This window comes from Vidua chalybeata, chromosome 1 (genome assembly GCF_026979565.1).
Source record: "Vidua chalybeata isolate OUT-0048 chromosome 1, bVidCha1 merged haplotype, whole genome shotgun sequence".
NCBI classification, from domain to species: domain Eukaryota; kingdom Metazoa; phylum Chordata; class Aves; order Passeriformes; family Viduidae; genus Vidua; species Vidua chalybeata.
The window spans coordinates 104,939,240-104,965,030 of record NC_071530.1 but is presented as its reverse complement, the minus strand read 5'-3'; the positions used below and the strand labels follow the sequence as shown (position 1 = coordinate 104,965,030).

General features: G+C 37.7%; 1 long non-coding RNA gene across 2 annotated transcripts; it reads right to left on the bottom strand.

Moving 5' to 3' along the window:
* Nucleotides 1–17,286: 17,286 nt before the first annotated feature.
* Nucleotides 17,287–25,368, bottom strand: LOC128797471 (uncharacterized). 2 transcript variants are annotated; one of them, XR_008434151.1, is made up of 3 exons: nt 25,279–25,368; nt 24,682–24,794; nt 17,287–17,514 (listed from the first exon to the last, which is right to left on the bottom strand). It is a non-coding gene; the product is annotated as an uncharacterized LOC128797471 (long non-coding RNA). The 2 variants fall into 2 exon arrangements; XR_008434150.1 differs by lacking the exon at nt 17,287–17,514 and adding an exon at nt 22,577–22,732.
* Nucleotides 25,369–25,791: the final 423 nt, after the last annotated feature.

Here is a 25,791-nt window from a genome sequence, read left to right as displayed (position 1 = left end):
TGTTTGTTTTCTCACAGCAGTCCAACAATAAAAAACAAACCTTTAATACAGTGAATGAATCAGTACAGGCCCATGACATAGGAATCTTTCCAGCTTGTTTTCTTTAAAAATAAAATGAAGGAAAATGTATTTAGAAGCAACATCTTTTTATCTACTAGTAATGGTCAGTGAGAAAATAACAAAGTTATGTCAAAAGAGAGAAGTTGCTTGCAGAGCTGACATAGGGACTGTTGACTCTTTTCATTCTTTGTCTTTATAGTAGGTCACGTAGCATACCAGAAGTGGAAGCTGAAAGGTGATAAGGTTTTTCCATTTCTTTCAGCAGCTAGTCCTTCTCTGTACATGCAGAGATCCCTGATGGTTAAAGGGAATTTAATAAGTATATGCACAATTTTCCTGTGCTTGAATTTCTGTGTGTGATGCCAGGTGCAGATACACTTACTTGACTTCTTAAATCAGTTTATTCTAGAAAATATGGTACTGATATCATACTGAAAACTATCTTCACCAGCAGAAGGGGATTGCTTACCTTATGATGGGAATTAAATCACCCAGTGATACTGAAATAAAGCAAGACATGCTTTTATATTTCTTCTCATGAAGTGAGTGGTCTGACAGGGAATTCACCCAAGGCACATTATATCTCTGGACAGGGTTGGGTGCTTTTGATCCTGAAGCAACAACCTGGTGGCTGTACAAGCATGGAGTTCTGGGTGGGCACTGCAGCTTGCTGCAAGCCCACAGTGCTCTGGCGGTGTGCAATTGGAGCTGGTTACAGCTCCTATCTCCCCTGGCCAAACTCCTTCTGACTAAGTGCAAAAAAAGGAGGAAAGAGAGGCACGGAGTGTCCTGGTGCAGAACCAGGTCTCAGTGCAAGGTTAGGATGAGAACATGGCTTGCCCCAAAGCTTGGAATCATCCAGATTTGACGTGAAGTGATATGAGACAACTGTATATCTTTATGGTTATTTGGGTATAGAATATATTTTAATGAATCACCTAATTCTATCCTTTCATTTTAGGTGGTTTGCTAATGTTTAAATGCAGGAAAAAGCCTTTAAAAAGCTCTGAGATGGTGCTTTCCATTAACCTAAGCTCTTGATAGGCAGTAAAGAGAAAAGAGAAGAATGCCATTTTCATTTCCCTCTTGGATTTTTTGATATCTACATCTTGCTGGCAAAGCCTAAGTATTTTTCAATATTTGTGCATTTTTTTTGGTACAAGAAACTTTCAGGAGTATTGGATCAAGGAAGTTTCTGTGAAACTACTTCGTTGCTCCGGTGTCAGCATGGCATTGAGATCTTCAGGTTTATCTCAGAATAGAAGTATTTTCAAAAAAACAAACCAAAAACTGAATAACCAGTCAGCAGGAAAGGACAGGAAAATAACTCCAGACTTTCAAAGTAAGGAGAAATAGCTTAATCTGAGGTTGGAGGAAATAAATCAATAAAAGTAATTTTGTGCTATGTGTGGAGCATTCGCAGACTGACTTTTAACTTTCTGTCAGTTTCATAGTTTGAATTTGATTATGGAATTTTAGATTGAACCTATTTTTGTCCAGTCATATTTTTCTTGTGATAGTTTATCAAATCTGATTTTGAGACATCTCATCCAAATAGCGATCATCTTTGTAAACCACCAGCACTGGCCACAACATATGGCATGAGACAACATTCAGAGGGATCCAGGGAAATATATAATGTGTTACTGGATCTGGAAGCTTTGGAGATATGGGCTGAACTGCAGCTGGGCTTTACAGGTGGATGGTGTACATGCAGTAGCCAGACCAACGTGAGTTTGAGCTCTGTGTGCCATTTTGCTTGTTAAATATTGTGGAAATCCAATCAAGCAGAGGTGAAGCATTTCTTTTCTCGTCAGGCATTTGCCTCCCAAGATTTGGACACCTGACACAAGAGAATATTCTTTTCATCTAGCATATCTACAGGTGACAGTGCCTCAGATGAAAATTTTCAAAAACATGTGAAGAAAACAGAAAACAAAAAGAGGGAATTGAATAACTTCACAAACTGGCTGGCTTAGGGCAAGTGTCAGTGAACATATCCTCCAAACTTCAGTATTTGCTACATGCCTTGCAATATGGCAGCAACTACCTGCTGTAGCAGTGTGGGACTCAAAGTCAACCCGTTCCCAATTATTTCCTATGACAACATCTCCAGAGCTTTGCAACTCACTGCTTTGCTGGAGCACCTGTGACTTGCCAACACACATTGCAGCATCCCAGGGACACAGATCACTGCAACTGGAAAAAAGTCCCCATATTCCTGCAATTCCGCAGCAGTGTCCCTCTCATTGCAATGGCCCCTCTGCCTGGCTCATTGCTTGGCAGGTATTTATAGGCCAGTTAGGGCAGTGATAATGAATAGGTTTTTCTGCACGTGACCCCTGGGTTACTTAATCTGAGCCACTTGTACCCTTGCAGACCTTGTTGAATCTATTGGGGGAAGTGAGCTCTCTACGTGGCAGCCTTTGCCCAGAGGGCTCAGAACGAGCCCCTGGCCCTGCCTGTAGTTTGCTTTGCTTGGCAAACTCTGTAGTGGCTCGAGGATGCCCCAGGGAGGGAACACAGGAGCTGCTGAGTGGCCTATCCACCTCACTCATTGCCAAAAATGACTGATGGACAGGAGACCTGGTGACTGGAACATCTTCCTCAAAGCTCTCTGTATGTTAAATATTTTTAGGACACAAATTACTTTCCTTGTAGCCTGTAAAAATATTTTCAGAGCACAATTTTCAATTTCAGACATTTCATGAACAAATCTGAAGCAGTGGGACTCTCCAGGCTGAACGGAGAGGCCAGTTTACATCTGTCAGCAGATTCCCCAAAGGGAATTTTTGGGAAAAGACAGAAACTGTTTATGAATCTTCAAATGAAGGAGTGTCAGAGACATCGAAAGCAATGGTAATGCTGTTTAAGAAACCAGTGGCTTCATCTCTCTTTTTAGATGCTTACAAGAAAATAAATGAACCTAATAAATATCATCACTAGTTCCATCAGCCCTCTCAAGCACTATCAAGACCAGCCGAAGTCAAGCGAAAGCACCGAAGCCCTTTTGACCTCATATAAACTAATCTGGGGAGAAGTATTAAAACAACAAGCGGCCCCGGGAGACCGTCCCCTCCCGCTGCCCGCGATCCGCTCGCTGCTCCTTCCCTCCGCCTCTCTCCTCCTGCCGTGGCCGCCAGATGGGGCAGCGAAGCTCCGCTGCCGGCCGGGCCCGGAGCGCTCCGGGGTCACCCCCGAGCCTGCCCGCGGCAGCCGGGCTGCCGGGAGCGCTCCTTAAAAACGGGCAAGGAGCACGCTGCTTCCCTCCTCCTGCAGACTCGGGAAGGTGAAATCGCTGTGTGCGATTTCTCCTTGTGCGCCAATCGGGAGAGAGGAAATCGGAGCAAACCCTTCTGGAAGGGTGACTCGGTGGAGCTGCGCCCTCGCTGGTGTTTGGTGCCAAACTGCCCCGGCCCAGAGCCCCACGTTTCAGCTGGGGCTTGTAGGTTTCTGACAGCATCTCGAGACCATGCCTATGATTCCTGCGTTTTCGTGAGTAAATAAATAAATGAAATTCAGCCTATCCCACTGATAAAATTGCAGCTGACCTATACTATAGGGGTCGGAAGACACCACCATTTTTCAAATACCATAGTGTGAGAGGATCTTAAATTAATCCTCCCTAACCAAAATCACTGGAATGAGGAGGAAAAAGTGGCAAAAAGAAGGAGAAGAAGCCCAGTATCATATGAAAATCTTCCTCATAAAGCCAGGGAACTGCTGCCCACAACGTTTTGCAGTTTGTTTACTTGTGGCTTCATTAAAATTTCATGCAGATCCAATGACGAGATTTTTTGTTAATGGCCCACAGAGGGACAATCATTGCTGAAGCCTGAACACTGTGATCTATTTTCCCTAATTATTACTTTGTAACCGTTTCTAATTTGACAGCTCCTGCTGAACTAGGGTTCATTTATTTTGTTTCATTGTTTCATATAAGGAAACATCAGCTAAGCATAACTGCAGAGCATTAATAATAAAAGCCATAATTTGAAACATGCATTAATTGCATGTTAAGTGCACATAATGGCCTTCATTGTAGAACCCCCCTTTAGAGGGTATAAAACACAGGGCTGTGTTGCACACTTAACAATGAGAAGGGAGATTATCTAATTCCTTGTGGCCTACATGTCAAGAATGGAGAATTGGCTAAGAGGCTAGTTTTCCTCCTTAGCTCTGTTTCATAACTGTTAAAAGATGGAATGAAGATGGATATATTTGCTCACAATGGAGTAGTTTCTAAATTTGTCTGTGAGCTTTGAGGGCTTAGTTACTTTCTTTAGAAAAGAAACATCTGGGGTGGTCAGGTGTTTCTAAAATTTGATGTAGCTCATGGCTTTTTGAAACCTCTAACATAAGGCTACATACTTCTAAAGAAGCAAAGTGGGAATGTTTAACTACAAGGGTCAGCCAGTCCAGTCTCCTGCTAGCTCAGTTAAATGTATCAATATTTCTTTCTAGAACCCATGCAATTATATTTTAAATATATTAGGGGTTTTAATTTTTATCCTTTTTATTGCTGTAACCTAATTTCAGAAGTCTATTCCAACACTCCATTTTATTGACTTGCCTCAAAATTTGTGTCTTCAAGAAATTTCATTATCTCATTCTTCTGCTTTCTGTTAGCCCCTTCTACTCCCATTTTATGACATAACTAGTCCCTATCTGCAGTTTAAAAGTATTTGGCATTTGTACATTTGTTTTCTTTTCATACCCCTGACTCTGCTACTATTGTAGCAGGTTTTTCTCATGGTGTTTACCCCTTGTTTACAGAAATGTGTTCGATTTCAAGCTTCGTTTTACGAAGCTAAACAGAGAAAGCTGTTTCAGTCTCATTATTCCTTTCTTCCATTCCAGTCTGATTTTATCTTTCTTGAGTGTGAGTGATTGGAATTATGCATTCTTTTATGATTGGAATTTCCACAATGCTTTGCAAAGTGCATTAACATACCTTTATCTCCTCTGGAAATGGCGCAACTAATAAATTCTTGGAGGGGTTTTTTTTGTTTTATTTAATTTTCCTGTTGCAACACATTGGTAGACTGTAGCTCTCCTAACAATGCTTTGCTTTGCCCAGACATTTTTATCATTTTTAGCTCTCAGCTGATGATGAGTCAGCTTGGAGCAGTCATTTTTGCTATCTTTTTACTAAGGCATGATTTGCACTTTTGCACATTGCACTCTTAAATTTAAACTATTGCTATTTTTCCAAGCCTTGTGATCATTCTGTTATTTCTATAAAATATTCTGATCTTCCTCAGGTATTGGCAATGCCTCAAAATATATGTCACCTGACTCTCCTTTGCATTAGCCAGTTCTTTATTTTCTCTGTGATTTAAATAGCTCCTGTCTTCTCCAGTGTGTTCTACTTTAAATGTCTCACTGAAGTTCACATAGATTAGGTAGTTCTGCTTGCTTACTCTGGATCATTAATTACCTGTTCTGTATAGATATGAAATTGACCTCATTTAGTCTGTCACAGTTTATGCTTTCCTTTCCATCTTTACTCTTTCCTTCACAGTTTGATCTAGAGCCCTGTGTAACACAGGGGTCAGACTAATGGGCTTATGGTTGTCTGAAACATTGCCTATTCTTAAATATAGCTACTAAATTTGTCATTCTCTGGTTGCACAGCAATATCCCTTCCTATTGTTTCAATGCCTATTTAGGGAACAAAATCCATCAGTGCTCAAAAGCCAGAAATACCTGGGTCTTACCTTCACCTGAACTTGTTCTGTCTGTATCTTTATATTTTCCTTCTCTCTCAAAACATTGTACAGCTGAGTTTGAATTGCAACTAATGTTCACTCCCTTTGGATAGACAAGGTCCCTAAATAGTCACAGCCACCTCAGAGAAGCCTGTGCAATGACCACAGGGAAAGTTGAATTAATCTATAAGGCATGGTTTGTGAAAACAGCCTGCTCAGACAAGAGGAGGATTTTTTGCTTTTATCAAAAATTTCCCTCACTGTTTCAATACATTCAGGTCATACAGCCCTGATAGGCCATGCTGTCCTCTTCAGACAGTGGACACAGTAAGTGTTATGCTCAGAAAAAGATGTAACAGATGCAGTTATTTGCTGTAAGAAGGTAAAATTCCTTGCTCTCTATATTCACTCCTACACTACTCATTAACAGCATGATACTAAAGTTCTGTACAGTTGTTTGTCTCAGAGTTCTCCAGCTTTGCTCTCACTAGCTGTGTCCTTGTGCATTACTGACATTTATGCTTTGTTTCTCCTTCTAAGTGGCTCCATTCTTCCTGCTTTCCAGTTTTCTTCCAACCAGTGTTGAATCACCTTTTAACTGAATTTCCTCATTAGCTTCTGTTAGCAAGCTTCTCCCAGACTTCTACACACAGAAGAGTAAAAGGCAAGAGATCAATCCTTGTTCATTCTAGGATGGATATATCATGATCCAAAAGTTTGCAGGTAGTGAGGGGCACTGCATGAGCAGCCAGTCTCTAGAGCTGGCAGAGTGGTTAGCTGAGAGGATTCTGCTCTCTCATTACTTTCAGCAGAGAGAAAGCCAAATCTATCACAAACTCTGAATCCTTTCTGCCAGGGAAATTCTAGAAAAGCAGGTAAGAAGTTGTCCTTGCTTTGCAAGAACCATGGCCTGCATGCCACAGGAGGGGCACAGCAGAAGTGCAGGAGTTGATCAGAGTCCACCACTCTTTTTTCCCGGTGCCACTGTCCATGTGTAATCCCATTACGTTTGATTTTCTCTGCTAGCATTCATTTCAGCCTCCCCCCTGGCTGGTCAGGGTGTGCAGCAGCTCAGTCAGTCTCTGTTGTGCTCTGCCAGGAGCTTCCTGCTTAGCTGTAATAAACTGTACTGAGCAGTGCTTCCCTGGCTGCCTTCATCTTTAAACATGACCTTTTTTCAGGTAGCACATTCAACACAAATTGTAAATAATTGAGCTGAGAAGCAAATTTTAGACCCAATTTTCCATACTCCACTTAGCTTTCTATTCTGGTCTCTGCCTCACCACCTTCCTTGGCTATTATTGTGAGTACAATATTACCACAGGGCAGGAATATATTTGTACCTTTAAGAAGTGAAGCAAGATAAGCCATAAATACTCATCTCATTCTTGCCATTTTTAAGTAATAATTTATCCTGTAAATAAAACTTTCAATAGTTGCATTTGTTTCTTTTCTTCCCTGTATATTTTTAGAGCAAGTTTTGCCTTTCTTATGTCCTTTTAAGCAGTGACTCACTCTGATTTCCTGATTTACATTGTTTAACTTACACTGTTTTCCCCTGAAAATTTACATGAATGAGCTCCCTATTTGTGCCATTTATTAACAGGTTATGTGTCTAGACTATACTTTCAGTTAACTTGAACACCCTTTCCCCCTGTTATTTTTTTTTTGTTTCTGAATTGCTTGGGCTAAAACTCTTAAAAAGCACACCAGTTAAATACAATGCTGAATTTGTAGGCCACTTATCCACTAAAGGAGATACTTTGGGGTGCAAACAACATCTGTCTGTTTGAGCAACCCACTAATGAAAATGAGTGAGCTCCACATGTAAATGAACTCAGGCTCCAAGTCTGGCCTTCTTCTTTTCTTTATTCTGTTTTATATCCCAGACAGCTTCTGCCATGCATTATTGTCTATAAAAGCAAAGCTGGGCCCAGCCAAACAAATTCAGAAGCTGCCTGAAAATCTTTTCACAGCTTTCCATCTTCTGCTAACAAGCTCAATGTTAAAATTATCCCTGTTCTAAAAATGTTAGTGGTACTCTTTTATCTTTTTTCAAATAGATAATCTGCATTTTTTAGCCATTGTTTATTAAAAATCTTGTCAGACCCAGATTTCCTGTAACACCATAATGTTTTCCAATGCCAAATTTCCAATAGTTATCTTGTTATATTGACCTGCAATATTTCCCTCATTAATTACTGCCATTCTTAAAAACAGCTATGGCTTTCAATTTGTGTTGATTTCTATAAAAGTCTTCTTTGATTAATAACCTGCAGCTTATTTAATTTTTATGGCCTCTTGGGCATTGTTAGACTAAAAAAAACTAATGAGAAGTGCAGTGATTGAAGGAAAATAACTATATTACATGAGCAGCTTGACATCACTTTCATAAGAACTTCACATTTAGATTCCAGAAGATAATGAGAAGGTAAAAATTATCCAATCCATAGAAAGCCATTAAAATAAAAAAAAATATTGGGTTGTATTTACACAATCTAGCACCTCACATTGTCATTTTTCATTCTGAAAAGGGAAGATGAGAGAATTTTAAAAATTATTTTTATGGTAAAGATTTTAAGTTGTGTAAGAGAGAAATAAGAGGTCATTGTGTTCAGGAGCTGGGCTATGAAGCAATGCTTTGCAGGCATTGCATATTTGAACATTCCCCTAAAATGGAACTTCATAGAACATCCTGAGTTGGAGGGGACCCACCAGGGTCATCAAGTCCAGCTCCTGGCTCTGTGCAGGACTCCCCACCTGGAGAGGCTGCTCCTGGTGGCCCTCCTGGCTTCCAGGGCACTCCTTACTCAGACTGAACTTGCCACTGACCAGGAGCCCCAGGTCCCTTCCCAGAGCTCTGCTCTGCAGGCTCTCGTTCCTCAGTCTATACACACATCCCGGGTTGTCCCTGCTTGTTGCAGGTGCAGATTCTGGCACTTGTCCTTGTTCAGCTTCACATGGTTGGTGATTCCCCGTGTCTCTAATTTGTTGATGTCTCTCTACAGGGCCTCCCTGTCTTCGAGGGAATCAACAGCTCCTCCCAGTTTAGTGGCACTGGCAAACTTACTTATTATTGATTTCAGTCCTGTGTGATTAACAAAGCTCTTTAAGAAAGATGTTGAAGAGTGCAGGGCTGAGGATGGAGCCACACAGAGCCCCACTAGTGACAGGTGGCCAGCTTGATGTCACCCTGTTCACTGTAACTCTTCATGCCCAACCCCTGAGCCAGTGGCATGACATGTTTATCCAGCTGAATGCTGGACATTTTGTCCAGAAAGACACTGTGTGGGGCAGTATGGAAGGCTTTGCTGAGGTCTAAAAATGTTACATACATTCAAGATGTTTGAGGCTTCAGTGTCTTTGGGTGAGTTTGTACTTAGATAAATGTCTTTCTAAGTTACTACTGCAAGTATAGATTATATCAAAATACTTATGGATAGTTGCCCTTGCTGTCTGTGGTGCAATTCAGGTTCCTTCTTAGAATATTTTCTCTATGCTGTCAGGAATCCCATAGGCAGCCTTTGAAACAGAGCTCTTCTGTTGTATCTCTTTTTGCCTCAGTTGAAAAGTTTTGTGTTCTTTGATGGTTAGTTTTTTGTTTGATTTGGGTTTTTTAATGTCATTGTGTAGGGTTGTTTTTTTTTTTTCTTTGTTTGGGATTTTTGTACTAGGTAAAAAGATTCTTACAATCAAATCTTCATGTGTCAGAAATCTAATGATCACTACTGACTTTAGGGGACCTACTTTGTCTTATACAACCAGATGGTTTAATGATTTATAATATATCATAGGTGTTTTCACTAATAAATTGAAGATGGAAACATGATCCTGGAAGAGATGGGAAATGATTTTTTAGTGTTTAGTATTTTGGTTGACCAAGTATCTCTGTAGTTTTTCTGACCAATGCATGCAAAACCTCTTTCTAAAATGCCTTTGGAGAAGGAGAATTTACAATCTGTGTAGATTTCATGTCCTACGGCTCACAGGATTTCCCTTCATGACTGGAAAGTTTTCTGCTTCTTCTTTGCCACTTGCTATTTTCTCTATTCTCCAGAGTGCTCAAAGCACCAAAAGTCCTTAAGCAGTCTTCTAATTAAGACTTTTTTTTTTTATTTACTGGAAAAATTTGAGATGTTTAAATATTCTTGTTTGTACAATCCAGGTCTTTCACTAATGTTAGTACTCCATTTAAATGTGCCTAGTGATCCTTATTTGAGTGCCTTCCCCTCTTTAGCTTACGTATAGGAAAGGAAAATGTATCCAGTGAAAGTTTTACTGTAATGTACAACCACATCGTTTTTCCCATAGAAATCTGTCTTGTTCAGTGATCTGTTTTCTTTTTTTCCCTGGAGTGAGTCAGACTGGTGTAATGAATGAGACTCGCTGGTAATGCACCTACTCCATTCATCTGAGGAGCTAGACAGTTTAGTGAATGGCTGCTGGGAAGGGAAACACAGCCTGGTACCTGATGCTATTAAAGACAGTGTCAACTGAATTTTTTCCAATAAAGTCACATTTTTCACAGGACTTTTACCCTCCTTTCTGGATGCTTGAGACCAGTGAGTTGGAGGTGCCAACTACTGGACATAGACTACTGGAAGAAGAGAGAGATGGGAAGCTTCCACTCAAAGTTCATCTCTACCCTGATAACTGGCATGATTTTAAACACACCAGGTTTTCAATCTTTATTTTAATTTTCATTTGGAGTTAAAGAAAATTTGTCACTATAAAATTTCCTGCAGTTAAAATTACACTAGGACCCTCTCTGTACTAGAAATGTTCTAGTGAATCTAGATTCACTAGAAATGTTCTTTTGGTGGAGTGTTTTTTCCAGGTGTCAGATTTTATATTCTCAATATTTGCCTGGTTTTAAGTGTATTTTGCATATATGTTTGTACATACAATTTTAATCAATTCCTGTCTCTTTACAGATTTTAGACAAACAATAGATAATTCCTGCAAATAACTCTGTGATCCTGTATACATATGATTTCCAGTCGGATTTGAGAAATGCCTACTGATTGATTTGAAGGTATTTCAATTAGACAGATTCTGCACTTTTTGAGCCCTGTAGTTAAAGAGTAGACCATAATGTTCTGAGACTTTACATAAGAGTTTAGCTCCATTCAACAGGATAGCTAAACATCAGAAATATAATTTTTTGCCAGTTCCAAAATAAAATGTCTGCTGATGAAATAGGAAATTCTATTAAAAATTTCCATGTCATTTAAAATCACATTTCTTTTGTTGTCTGGGAGTGAAGTGAGTATTTTATTTTATTTTATTTTATTTTATTTTATTTATTTTATTTTATCTTATTTTATTTTATTTTTTTAATCAAAAGTCAGAAAACTCTGAAACCCTGAAAAGAATTCTCTCATGCAATTTTTTTTTAGTAGAGGAATAATTCTACCCTACTCTCTTCAAATCATGTGCAGAAGGAAAGATATATTTTAAGGATGTCAGATTTCCTTCCAAATGATTGAAAGAACCTTGCTGCTCAAGTTTATATTGGGCAGCTTATGCCTGTCTGTATTTTGATAGCTTTTCATTTTTCAGAAGCAATTGGACAAAATTACCACTATGCTACATTTTCAGATTTCCTTGATGCCTAAATATTGCAGCTTCAGGTTTGCTCTAATGGAGCCTCCTGCCTTTTTCACCTAACCGTGCTACTTGGAAGAGGAAAGCTAATACATTCCCTTGAAGAAAATAAACTCTGCCATTATTCTAGGGAATATGCTCACACCTGTCATTTCATCTTGGGGAAAAAAAAAAAAAAAAACCCAGGAAAGCAAAACATTACCATAAATGGCCCAATTCATCTACCTATGTATCTGTCAAATCATCAGCAAAATTTCACAAGGAATCATAACCAACATTTTGGGCACTGGGTAAATCAATTGAAAGAAATCTGTATTCCCAGTCTGTCTCTGATCTCTAGCCCTGAAGGTCACTCAGGAAAGGGAAGAGTGTGCATGGAGCAACTTATTCCTGGGTCACACAGCCTCAACTCACGTTGTCAGTGCCTGCCTGAAGATGCACATGTTGATTACATTATATTTACTGAGAATTACACTTTCTTAGAAGTCACAATATTCATTTTAAAATACTAACATTTTCCACCCTTTTTAAAAGAAAAGGAACCCTTTGTTGTGATTTTATTCTTTAAATATAAAACAAAAACAGTCAAAATCTATATACATAATCTTTGTGGTTTACTGTAATTTTTGCGTAATTTTTCATAGGCTGTTGCATTCTGCCATGTCACATTTCCATTGTCTATGAACATTTCCTTATCTTTTCAGTCTGATTCAGAAAGTACTGACAAACAGAACTGTAAGGCTCACAAAAACGGATAATTTAATGCAAAAAAAATCAAGTCTGTTCCATGAACTAGTGTAAGCACACACAGTGCTTTCAGAATCTCTGTGCTTAGGAAAAGTTATCACACCAAAGCACTGATACAAATTCAGAACCATCCACTACTGGAGTTTTCTTTTCAGCTCCCTGAGGCTCAGATAGCACATGAATGGGTGGGCTGCCATTTTTGAAGGTTTGTAAAATACTCAGAAAAATACCAGCCTCCAGATCCCAGCTGGAATTTGAACACAAAAATAGTTGAGCAAGGTCATAAGAGCTTGTGCTTTTTTGTAAAATTATCATTTTATGCCCAAAAGAGAAGAAAACACAGTTGAATTTAAAGCTGTGTACTTATCTGTGGCTCTTCATTCATACAGCCAGCTCTGCTCACTAAGAGGATGGGAAGACTGTGGGATAGATTGATCAACAAAATATAATTTGTATTTTCTTTGAAAATTCTCGAAGTCTCTATTTTCTGCATGTATCTCAGCAACCCACCTTGCTAAATTTAAATGGCATTACTTCATTTCCTTGCAAGCTAATAGCAAATTTAGACCCTGAATATTGCTGTCAATTCTCCATCCTCCACTGTGTCCGCTGTCTGTCTTCTTTCTATTCCTCTTAAATCTTTTACACCTACTCCTTTTCCACCTCCTCATGTCTCAATTTCACCATCAGCAAATATTGCCTGTGGGCAATTGTTCAAGAGTTTAATATTCATACAGCTTCTTTAGTGTGAACAGACTCATAGGGCTTTCTCTAGAACAGAGAACATTAGATCCACATTTACTTTAATTTCTAAAAATTATATTTTGTAGTCCACAGCTTTGATGGGGTTTTTATGTGAGAAATGAATTTCTCAAAAAATCAGAAAGCAGCATTTATTTATTTCCAAGAATTTTTTTTCTTTTTCATCTCCTTGTGATTCTCTGTTTTTCTTCAAATTGTCCATAGATTTAAAGTCTCTGAGCTCAGAAAAGTCCAGAACTTCAAGACGTTTGTGGAGAGCTGCAGTAGCAGTGATTTCCAGAGCCACTAAGGCAGATTGCAGCACAAGCAGGGGACAAAGAATAAAGGAATATATTTGTTTAAAATTACTTGCCAGATAATGGTCTGCATTCATTTGGTTCTTATTCTGTTAAGAAGAATATATTAATCACTATCAAAGAAACAAGTAAAGCCTGTGGGAAATGAGCCTTTTTCTTTCCTTTCAGTAGATATATGAAGACCAATACCTTAAGCAAACTTGAAGTAACTGCAATATTTCTCCTCCTGTATGGTTTCCTTTGCACGCAGAGAATAAAACTCAGAATTAAGAAGTTTGTCTCAGAGTTGTTGACATATAATCAAATGTATTTTTCTGCTAAAATGCACTATGTCATAGCTATGTTGACTCTATCAGCCATGCTGATCTCAGGTCTTTCTGCTGACTTGCTTTATGGGAAGTATTAATTAAGCTAACCAGGAGCTGTGCCCAAAATGATGAAATGAAGCCAGTGTTTGTGAATCAGAAGGAAATAGGTCAGTGTGTTGGCCACCATGACTTTTGTAATGCTATGGGTAGGGTTTATATCCGAGTGGCTGCTCTCCTTTCATTTAATTTAATCTGGAAGATACACCTATTTTGTAGTACCATCTTTTCATCGTATTAGAAAGAAATATAGAAAGGAGCAGGGAGAAAAACATGGTTGCATTGTTAATCCATCAGTTAGGTGCACAGCACATCAGCTTCTGAAATGATGCACACAGTCCTGCACCCCACCTCAATAAATATATGGTGGGTCTGAGAGATGTTTAGAAGAGGGGCAAGGGTGGTAAGAGGTATGGGATGGCACTCATGAAAAGTTAATCAAAAGGGACTTTGCAGTCAGAAAAAGAGATGAAAAGAAATGTAATGCACATTTATGAAACCTGTATCACAGAGGGTGAGATGAGGAGCAAATGAGGAGTTTACTGCCTCTCTCTGTATGAAAATGAGACGGAATCACATATAATTAGCAGTTGATGTGTTTGAAACCAACAGATGGATATGGCCTGTGGCACAACTCACAGGTAAGCTTGGGACTCTCTGCTGCATGATATGGTTGACATAAAATATGTGCAGCTTCAAAAAGGAAGCAGAGAAATTAGTGTGAACAAAAACCCCTTTGAGCCTCTCTTATATAAGTAACCCCCTATGGCTCAATCAAGGACCACTGAAGATTGGGAGACACTTCTGGGGAAATTTTGTTTCATGTTTTCATCCCTTCTTTATAATTGCCTCAGTGTCAGGGGACAGTCCTGATTACCTTCCACAGCTTTTTACATTTTCAGAATTTTGCAGATTTTCCCAGCTCTGGTTTTTGTAGGTTGTTATTTCCTTGGTGATCAGTCTTGCTTATAATTAAACCTATAGTTTTCAGTTAGTTCCTTCTTCTGGCTGAAATTAACTAACTTTCTGCCAGTGTTTGACACTCAGATGAAGTTGTTTGACTTTATAATTTGTTTCCACAAAAGCACATTGAAGACACTAAGCCAACATGCCAGTGTGCACCAAACTTGCATTATGAATGAGATAAAATGAACTGGCATATAGAATGTGAAATTATTAAAATTCTAAAATAGTATTTTTTCAAAATAATGTTATAACAAAAAGTGGTTTTCATTGTTTTGGGCTTTTTTTTTTCCTGGAAAGTATTTACAGAGACTAATTATTAGAATTTTTTAAATTCAGAAATATCTACAAATAAAATTTAAAACAAATATGGAAATTATATTTGGGGTAAATTTAAATAAGAAAACCAGTTTAATATTTTTTTCATCTACAGAACTGCATGATCAGTTTTTGCCACAGTTCTCTGTAAGATCTTAATCAGAACAGACAACTTAAGTATTTCATTTCCATTTTCTATCATTCTAACAGAAACAATTAATATAGAAAAAAAGATTTTTATTCCCTAACTGGCATTACCTTCTACCACAGATTACTGTCAACAGAGTCCCTTGTGTTTTCTCACTATTTGTGTCATTCCTTTAGTAGCATTTATTAATTCAGAGTGATTTAATAATTCAATGAATATCAACATTTCTTTTTATTTTCAGCAAAGTATTTAAAGTATTTAGTTATGGCAATAACTAACCTGCTCTCCTGAGTATACAGGATTTCTTCACATGTTAACCAGGAAAGGATGATAGCTGAAACCAGGTATGTCTGTATTTCAAATCAGAGACCTACATTTTGCATCCCATTATGTTTGCCATACAATAAGTCAGTTGACCTCAGTGACAAAAGATAAGGTGATATTACGAATAAAACAATATCAAAGAACATAAAGTAACCTCATGTAACCTTTTTATCTCAGACAGTTTTTTCTCAAACTAAAATCCAGCAAAATCTAGTTTTGTTGACTTTTTTGCTGTTGTTTTGTTACTTCTTTTGGGGGTTTCATTTGAGTTAGAGAAATTTATATGTTTCTGAAAGGCTTTTGGGTTTTAATGTTTCCTTTTTTCTTTTTTAATTCTAGAGACTCCAAAGCAGTAAAATAAAGTTTTAATATTTCACCCTCTTGATCCCTTCCAACAAAAATAAAAATGCTTGCAAAAATAACAGGTGTAAAAAAGAACTTATAGTTTGGGTACCTGGAAAGAAGAATTTACAGCAAAATTTCATTAAAAGTCTAACATCTGTGTAGTCTAGGCTGGAAGTAGTCTGTAATTGCTTTTAGGAACTATGACTTATGAATATTCTCTACTAAGAGTTCTGGTTATTTCTGGCTCAATTTCTGTTTTCAGTCCCAAATGGGCAGACTCAAAACAAATGTGCCAGTAAGATGCTTAGACTAAACTTCAGCTTTGCCCTTACGCAGATTCTGCACTAACTTCATCAGCGGAAAGGAAACACAGACTCCATCACGGCTCTCCTTGCACTTGAAGAAGGGGAAGAGAGATATTTGTAAAGGTCCTGTGGCTGAGCACCTGGCTGTGGTCACTTGCTTCAAAACCTTGCTCTCACGAGAAATGCCTCAGCATCCCAGTCTCCTTCTGAATACGAGATTCAGTTTTATATTTTTTGTACTTATGGTATGAAAACCATAATATGTCCTAACATGTATAGTATGGAAACCCTAGCATGTCACAACTTTTTTCAAGATATCTAAGCCCTTGATTCTTCTTTTTACATGAACTACAAACTGCCTCTTCTTTAATTGTATTGTTTTAGTCACAAGAATTTTAATAACTGGAACAGGCTCCCCAGGGAAGTGGTCACAGAACCAGCATGCCAGAGTTCAAGAAGTGTTTGGAAAATGCTTTCAGGCACGTGGTGTGATTGTTGGGGTTGGCCTGTGCTGGGCCAGGAGTTGTACTTGATGATCCTTGTGAATTCCTTCCAACTCAGAATATTCTATGATTCTATGAACTCAGTCAAACATATGTCAAATATATTTTTTGCAATGGGCAGCTGGCTTATCTAGGGATTGCTTAATATTCAAGAAATTATAAATAGTGTCTGGTGTTTAAAAAAAATTATTAATTTGGTCTGGTGTTTGGAAAAACACCCTCTCATCATTAAAGTACAAAGCATTAAAATTAAGGTGATCATCCATTTTTCTTTTTACCATCCAGTCACAATAATAGAGAAAATATGTATCAAATTTTACAATATTGGAAGGGTGTTTGGGAAACCTCTATTTGACAGATCACAGATCCCTTCCTTATAATATGAAAATGAATGAATGAATGAATGAATGAATGAATGAAAAATTTCTCTTGCTGCATACTTGCATATAAATATGTGTGTGTATATGTACATATCTGCATATAAATATATATGCATATTTAAGAACTCCACTGCCATCATATGTTAAAGGTGGTCTGAAATGTTAATTGTGAAGAATTGCCCTCATAGAAACAAATCAAAGAGAAAGAAACTTGGAAGAAAACTCTACTTACCCGACCCATCAAGGCAGCAAAACTTTTGGGATTGTTAACAAACCTTGTTTCCTGCGGCAAAGGAAAGGTGCCTGGGTCAGAGCAAAGGGATGCAGGCTGCCCTGGTGAGACTGAGGGGTGAGGGTCAGCGTGTTTGCTGTCTGATCGTACAGACAGTCCCAATCTGTTACCCAATCTGTGCATCCATAACAGGCTTATGGAACTTTGATGAGACGTTATTTCTGTGGATCAGTATGAATGCTTCGTGCAACTGCTGTTCGTTATCATAGGTGATCTTTAGACATGTGGACTTCCTAACTTTTTATTGATGACTGGATTGTGCTTTTTGCTGTATTTCATGATGTACCTTTTTGACTATAGTTTTCTTGCAACAGCTACAGGTTGCTTATTCACAGGTTGTAAATTCTTCATGAGCAGTGGCAGAACATGCCTTCAGGTAAAAGTTCAGCTACGGAAGAAAGAGCAGGAAATAAGATCAATCGTCTACCAGCAGCAGAGGTCAGCATCCCTGTTTCCCCAGTACCAAACACAGCCCTCAGGCTGGGGGCTGGGCATGGAGGAAGGATCTTTGTGCTCCTGTGCACCAGGGCCTCATGCTCAAAGGTGAGTGCTCTCTGCTCAGCTGCAGAGTTTGGTGCCATTGTTGTAGCGCCATGCATCAAAAGCTCTCTCATGTCTTGCAGCACGTGGCAGGCTCCTGTTATCAAGGCACACACACTCTTGCAGACCCATATCCCCTTGCAGTGCTCTGCTCGTCTCTCAAACTTTGCTCCTAAACAAAAAAATCCACTCTGCTGTGAATATAGGATGGATCCCCACCTGAACTAAATTACCATGTCATGGTATTTGGTTACTTATTATCATTAAAATAAGAGTTTCAGACATATGTATTTTCTTCCAAATCTGAAAGGTATTTGCGAAATCTGCTTATTTGTATTTATGGAAAAGGGAGAAGAAAATTCTTTAAAAGGTTTTTTTCCTTTTCTTTTTTTTTTCTTTTTTCCCTAGGTTATCTTATTTTCCTGAGTCTCATGGTCTTGTAAGTTATTGTTACAATGGGTCATGTCAGCAACATCCTTTATTTTAGCTTTTTAAAAAGTCTTGTTGCCGTGGCAACTGCCATATCACCTCCTTGAAATAACATACACAATACAGAATTTGATCTTTTGCACTGTAGAATAGTCAAGCAAAAATGTTCAGTGTTAAGCACTTTTTTCAAATTTTAATGAGATTTCAATGATATTTTTAACTATCTTTCTGCTTTTCTCATTTAAAATTCTTTTATGAAGAAAACAAATGAGTGTACCAAGATGTGCATCCATTCCTACTGATGCCTTCAAACAGTGGCAGAATTGACAGTATACATTGTTTTCTATACAGATATTGTAAAAGTTGCATCAGTGATTTGTTTTTGCCACTTCACTCAATTTACTTAATTTCCCTCAAGTAGTTAAGACAATAGAGTCATTAAGCTAAGTCAGACAGAAAGATTTTCCCTCATTTCACTTTTATCTAAATTATTTTGTTAAAATAATGTTTAGATTTTAAGACCAGAAGCAATCATTGTGATCATCTAGTCTGGTGTCTTGTGCAGCACAAATCAAGGTATTTCATCCAGCAGTCACTTAGAAAGCCACAAGTATCTTGCTGAACATTTAGGAACATGTACTAACTTATCAGCCTTGTGCAGCAAATGCAGGCTGGGATCAACTTTTATTGCTCTCAGGGTGAAGGCAAAATATGTATCCCATCTGATGCAAGCTTTGCCTTGTTCTGGACCTTCTCAGGTCTGGCCTTTGGAGTTACTTACTGTGTTGTGATTATGTGTTTGGGCTTCTGAAGGTGTAGGAGACTTAAAGATCACAATTGCCTTAAACACTATTAAGATCACATAATCAGATCTTAAACAGAAGGCACATAAGCTTTCTGGCTTTTAAGTGTGCTGGGGACAGAGGTTGGCAATGCCTCAATAACAACAACAACAACAAAATAGATTTTTACTCAAAAATTAACAACTTTTGTAAATGCACTAAATAATATAAAAGGTCAAGCAGAGACTTTTTTTTTTTGTCATGATTGTCCTATTCCTGTTCCTGGAGTTGTCAACAGTGCAATCCCTCTCTCCCCCAGCACACACTCATTTTCTTTGCCCAATTCTGTTTGTTCTTATCCCTCATTGATTTCCTGTCAGTCATTAAGCTTCCAGTTATGTCTCTCAAAATCTCTGCAGATTGTACAAGCCATCTAGAAATTACTACTGCTACTACTACTAAGGAGATATTGGTAATTTTAAATGAGTAAGATTTATCATGATAACAAAGATACATTTCTCCAAGCCTATGGAGAACTCAATTTTCTTTCCTAGTTAAGTCAGAAAGCCAGCAACATTTTCCAAACTTCAGTGCAAATTATTGTGGTCAGATTTCAAAGCAGAGATTGTTGGCATAGCAAATACTAGGAAAAATATTTCTGTGAAAACATCTGCCCTGATTTTTCTTTGAAAAATGAAAATCCAAGAATTTTCTGTGATCTCTTTTGAATGTTTTTTTCCTATCCATGAGACAATGTTTTCCTCATTCTCTTTTGTACTAAAAATTTTTGGAAAGTGAGATTTATATTTACAAATTTGCACTGTTAGTATTATTTGTGTGCATCACGAACACATAAAAAAAACCTGGTCTTGAATAATTTTCCTCTGACAGGTAGCATAAATCTGCTAAATTCAGTGAAGCTGCACAGTTGGAATTCCAAGTTAAATGAGAAGAAATCCAGCTGTTTCTAGGAAATTTGAGAACGCTGGGAGGGTGAGTGTTTCTACATTTTAAATCAATAATTTTTATGGATTTTAATACTTTTTGTTTATTGGGGAAGAGAATCAAAACAAAAAATATCTGTTCGTTTCTTCCAGCCTGGGTTTTTTAAATCTGGCTAAAGCAATTAAGGGTGATCTTAATACTAAAAAGAAATGCATATCTTTAAGGATTGTTTTGCTGGGTTGCATGAATAGTTATGGGAATTTTGTAGGACGTTGCACTTTGTAAAAAGTAAAACATGGTAGTCAGTTAGTTCATGCTTGGACAAAGTAAATTTTCCACTTGTTACAAGCAATGAAACAAGGGGAGAAAATGCATTGTGTTGGCAGTGTAGGAGGAGACAAACTGCTAATAAAGGAAAGTAGTGAAATAAGCCAAGTCACATTGTTTCTCCTCTCCAGATTGTTGAAAAAGGTATCATATGTGTGCTATAACAAACTCTGAACTTCTGAGGAGCTAGGACTGGTTTTGTACTAGTAAGTGAAAAATACAGTCTGAGATTGATTAGGTTTTTAAATTTCCTTCTCAGGTGTAGGCACTGTTAAACCCCTACATTTATAATCTAAAATTCATCTAGTTTCAAACTCCATAAAAATGAAGTGATCTTAACTTGACTGCTATATTCCCAATAGAAAATCATTCCCATAAAGATTTTACTCCCCAGTCCTCCAAAAGCATAAATTTTAATTTTAGTAAATAAATAATAAAGAACATAATATATATTACTTTTTCCCCATTTGGAAGAGGCATTATTTTAATTTAAAATTTGTTTTCTACTTCTCTGTGGCTAAGAGGTTATGAAATCACAATTATATTTGCAAAATTATGTATCTTGAGCACTTTTTCTGGGGTTGCATTTTTAGAAGTAAATATCTGTGCATCTCCTCTATTTGAGGTATAGACAATATGGGAAATGCCATTGAATTAATTTGGAACAGTCATTTCACATCAGCTAAGAGGCCCTTACAGGTATCTCAGAATATCATGGTTAGGATCATGATATGTATTTATCAGCAAGGTATGACCTTGATCACTGCTTTATATGTAGACATAACCACCTGCTAAAACCAGGGAAAATCCCACTAAAATTTGCCGTGTGTCATACATTTTTCAGTAATCAGTGAAAACTGGGAAGTGCAATGGTGTTCAACCATGCCATGGATGTCTGTCCTAGTGGGCAAAATCTTAGAAACTCCAACATGAACTTTAGCTAACTTGGTAGGCTGCATGATAATTGAATGTGCTGGGATTTCCTCCAGTAAGCATGCATTGCATAATTTCATTTGCATCTTTATATTCTGTTTTAATTGCAAGGTGACATGCCTGGTCATCATTAGGTCTAGTATCACTGCCCAGCAATTGTTCCCTTAGAAAAATCTTGACTGTCCCTTCTTTGCTGTCTGTATGAAAGCTGAATTTATCCTAACTAACCAAATAGTGATAGTGCATGGTTATGCTTACAATAGTTGCATAGATAAAGACAGCAGCATGATTCAGGAGAGCTGAGTATTTAAAATGATCCAGCACCTGGATTTCAAATTTCCCATCTTTCTATTACTGTCTTAGTCTAGGTAATTTTGAAGTCTATTGTGACATTTTCTGGAGTATAACAAACAAATTAAATAATACCAGAGCTGTCAAATCTCTTGGGGTGTGAATATGTAATAAAAGGTACCTTTTTTTTTGTCAAACAAATAAATAAAATTAAGTAATCATAGAAGAGACAGGTATAAAGTAAGAGTAAGTATAGAGATTAAATAGCACAACGAGACTTGGTGGTGACCTGCTATGATTTAACCTGTCAGGCAGCTAATCACCATATGGAATATCCCTCTGGCTGCTTAGGGTCCGCTGTCTCATCTCTGTCCCATCCCAACTCTTTGTGCACCCCCAGCCTCCTCACTGATGGGTCAGCAAGAGAAGCTGAAAAGTCCTTGACTTAGCGTAGGAACTAGTCAGCAATAACTAAAACATTATGAACATTGCTGTCATGCCAAATCTGGAATACATCACTCTTCCAGCTGCCTGAAAGAAAATTAGCTCTATCCCAGCTGAAGCCAGGATGTGGATATAAGGATAAAGGGGTTTGAATATGTATTTTAGTTCCTGAGGTTCAAAGGGAAGTGTTCTATGTCATCTATAAGCTCATGGGATCTGGATCCCTAGGAATGCTTTCATTTTTGGACATGGTATGAGTGTGATTCAAGCACGGTCTCAAAAAAAGGGTTGTTTTGTTGCATTTGGATATGTGGGAAATGTCAGTATGAGCATAATATAATGTTGTGTAGAGATTTCTTAAATAGCTTGGCTTGATGAAGTAATCTTGCTGTTTTTGCTTGGTACTGCATATAGATTGATTCACATGTCTCCTTAGACAGTGAGGGATGTGGAAAGTAAGAATGAAAACAAGTGCCTAAAAGAAGCATAAGTGATAGGATCAATTTTAACTCCTCCAATGTGGTAGCCAGATACCTCAAAAGCAGATGATCCACTGCTAAACAGATTTGGATGTTTCAGGAAATGCAAAATACCAAGGAAATCGAGAACCCATTATCAAAACAAATGTAAGTCAATAAGATGGGTGTCATAGAAAATCAAGTGGGCTAAGATCCAGTTATTACAATTATTAGTGAGATGCCTCTACGTGAATTAAGGTACAATCAAAACCATATGCTGAAGTCAATAGTATAGATTTTGTTTAATGTCAGTTAGAGAGAGAGAAAGAAATGGGAAAGAGAGAGGGAAAGGAGAGAAAAAGAGTGAGAGACACAGACTAAATAGAAAGATATCACCACTCCATGAATTCTGATGGCATCTCATTGATCCTCTTCCTCTGGTCTTCCTTTGGTGATCCTAAGAGTGTTTAAGACAATCATGATTTTTAAGTCTCTTACATGGTGATGCATTTGAATTCAAGATCCTCTTACCCCACATATAGTATTAAAATACAAGTGGACATAGATGACCCTGAAATAAAAGTAAATGTCTGAAAGCTGTTTCTTACTTAAACAACAGAGAAACACCTCCTGGCTGCAGTGAAAAAAGATGGGTTACAAAAGGAAATATGCTGATTTGTCTAGCCACAGAAAGCTGTATAGACTTCAATTCACAGGTACATCAACCTCAGTTGACTAATAAAGGAAATATCAAATCAGGGAAAAAGAGAAAGAGAAATTTGGATGAGAACCCAAACTGGAAGGCCCATTAGTAAAGTGAAATATTATCCATGATGATTGCTAGTATTAAAAAAACAAAACAACCAGGGCTCTGAAAAAAAAAAAAAAAAAAGATAAAATGATTCCATGCATAGATTGAGGACCAAGACAGGAGGAAAAGTACTTTAAATTGAAACTTCAGAGACTAAAGGGCCTTTCTATCTCTCTTTAAACTAATGTTATAAAAATATAATGTAATGTAACATTTCAGCAATTACGCACCCACCACCTATCTGAAAACCAGACTGACAGTAAAGCATCAAGAAACCTTATTGCAATACAAAGATGACAAACACTTTCTACTTATTGTTTTGTTATTCTAAAGGGCTACAGTGACACACATTATTAAATAAAATTACATTTACTACCACTACTCAATCCAAAATCACATGGAGTATCTCATTCCAGGAAAAGAAGGGAAAATAGAAATCCGGTATGTGCTTTGTTGCTTTTTTTTTGTTTTGCTTTTTTTTTTTTTGTTTGTTTTTTTTTTTCCTGAAATGCCATTTATAATATTGATAAGAAGTTCATTCTTTCCAAAATTTGGAATGCCTTCTTTGTCATGGCAAGTTCCATGATTTTTTGGAAACATGGAATTTGGTCTTAGCTACCAGCACATGTTGCTGAACAGTGCTGGTAGCTAAGACCAAATGTTATTCTAGGAGTCTGGTACAGTAGGTTTGTTAAAATCTTAGCAATGTTTTTCTCTGTGTGAAACTGTTGAAACCTTAAAAGATTCGCTATGGTCACTCAAACTTAGCAGGAATGCACAGGGACATAAACTAATCATGGTGCAGGACCTGAGTGACATGAGCTGTTTCTGAAGACATCAGGTATAGGCTTTGGTAATATGCTTGGAAACAGAGGATGTTTTTCCCCTTTCAAAGTGTAATTATGACAACTCTTCTGATTCCAGAAGGAAGGAAGAACCTACAATCAGTAATCACTTACTGATTTAAGTTAGCACTTACAGGTGCTAATGCTGATTTTGGCATGTAGTCTATAGAACACTTTTGAAGGAAAAAAGTCTGTGAAGGCTAGGCTTGGCCTTCTTTCATCATGGTCAATAGTACTTTATTTACCAAATTTCAAAAGAAAATTAATTTCCTTTAATTGTTAGACAAAGAAGACCAAATTAGTCTGTCTTTCTTAACATGAGGTCTGTGCATTAAATAAAAAGGAAAAAGACCAAGTGTTGTCATATTGCTGACATTTCTCATTTGTAGGTTTTCATATGCATCTTGTTCTTTGTATAGGAAACTTCAAGGATTTTAAGGACAGCTATTAATAAAATCCTTATGAGGCTGGAAAATGTATTTTACTTTTAGATAGCAAACTGAGACATGAGGGATGAAAGTAACTATTCCAAATCGTAACTGGAGGCCATTGACAGCTTTGGGTAAAGATTTTAATAATCTTGAGTAATTTGCCTTCCCAACAATCATTGAAATAATTATCTTTCTATACAGCTAGCCTTCAATTGAACAGTCACTTGCTGATCACATCTAGTAAGTAAATGACAAAGAAATGAGTTGACATTTTTAGTCTGGAAGATCACAAAGTTAAGTACATGAGATAGCAACTTACCCAATTATTTCAGCTGCATAATTTAGGAAAGGGGTCAGGATTTAGTTTCCTTCTGAATGTTGGTGTCTCTGGTTTATGCTTTTAATGTACGGTACTCCATTCCTTGTGGGATTCTATGGCAAGCATTTGAAATTCCTAGGACCACTGCTGATTTACATAAAGGAATCCCATTCTGAGGTCATGACTATAGGTTCTCTCTAAAGAGGAGCCTTTTTGTGGTTGCTTAGGAACCAGACAAATGGGTTCAAGACAGAAAGAAGGTGTAATGGTAATGAATGAAAATATAATCTGTGTCAACATCTGACTCATATAGGTAACTGGAAGAGGCTTTGTGACTGTGTATACTTGATACAATTATATTTTCATTTCTCTAAATTCATTCTTGTCAGATGAGTCTTAACTCCCTCAACTATAATTTAGCTGTAAATTATGCATCTATTCACAAAATCTGGTTAGATTTTGTGTGTATTATCTGAGGGAATCAGAAATTAAGAAATCCTTTTTGAGAAAAACAAGTTAATGAGAATTGAAGCCTTATTTGTAACTTTGTTTATAGAGTTGAACTTGGGCAACATTTGTCATGGGATCTGTGATTACCGTTGGGTACGGTAGATTAAGGCTGATGATCTCAGAACCACATAAATAAACTCCTGGCTTAATTGCTGGACTGAGCTATCCATGGCTGGAGGGTACTTGTGATTCAGCCCCCAGCTGTCTCCTGTGTGAATGAACACACACCAGCTGTGTGGCCAACATCAGTGTAGGTGACACAATAGAGAACAGTGTGCTGGGGATACCTCAGACCTCCAGATATGCATAAAACAGCATGATGTGCTGTTCATTGGGTGTGCAGCAGATGTACCCTGCACAGACCAGGACAAAAGGTGGGGGCTGGTGGGCTGCTGAGCTGCCATCTAAGCCTTGTATTCCGGGCATCGTGTTTACTTTGGAGATGTCATTCCTGAAGTGAACCTCTGCAAACCAAAAAGTGAAATAAAGCACATAGCTACAACTGCCAGTGGATGCAGTCACACCTGGGAGTGCACCTGGCATTCCATGTTTCCAGTGCCACTGTCAGAATACTGCTCTTGGTCCTGCAAAAATAACCTG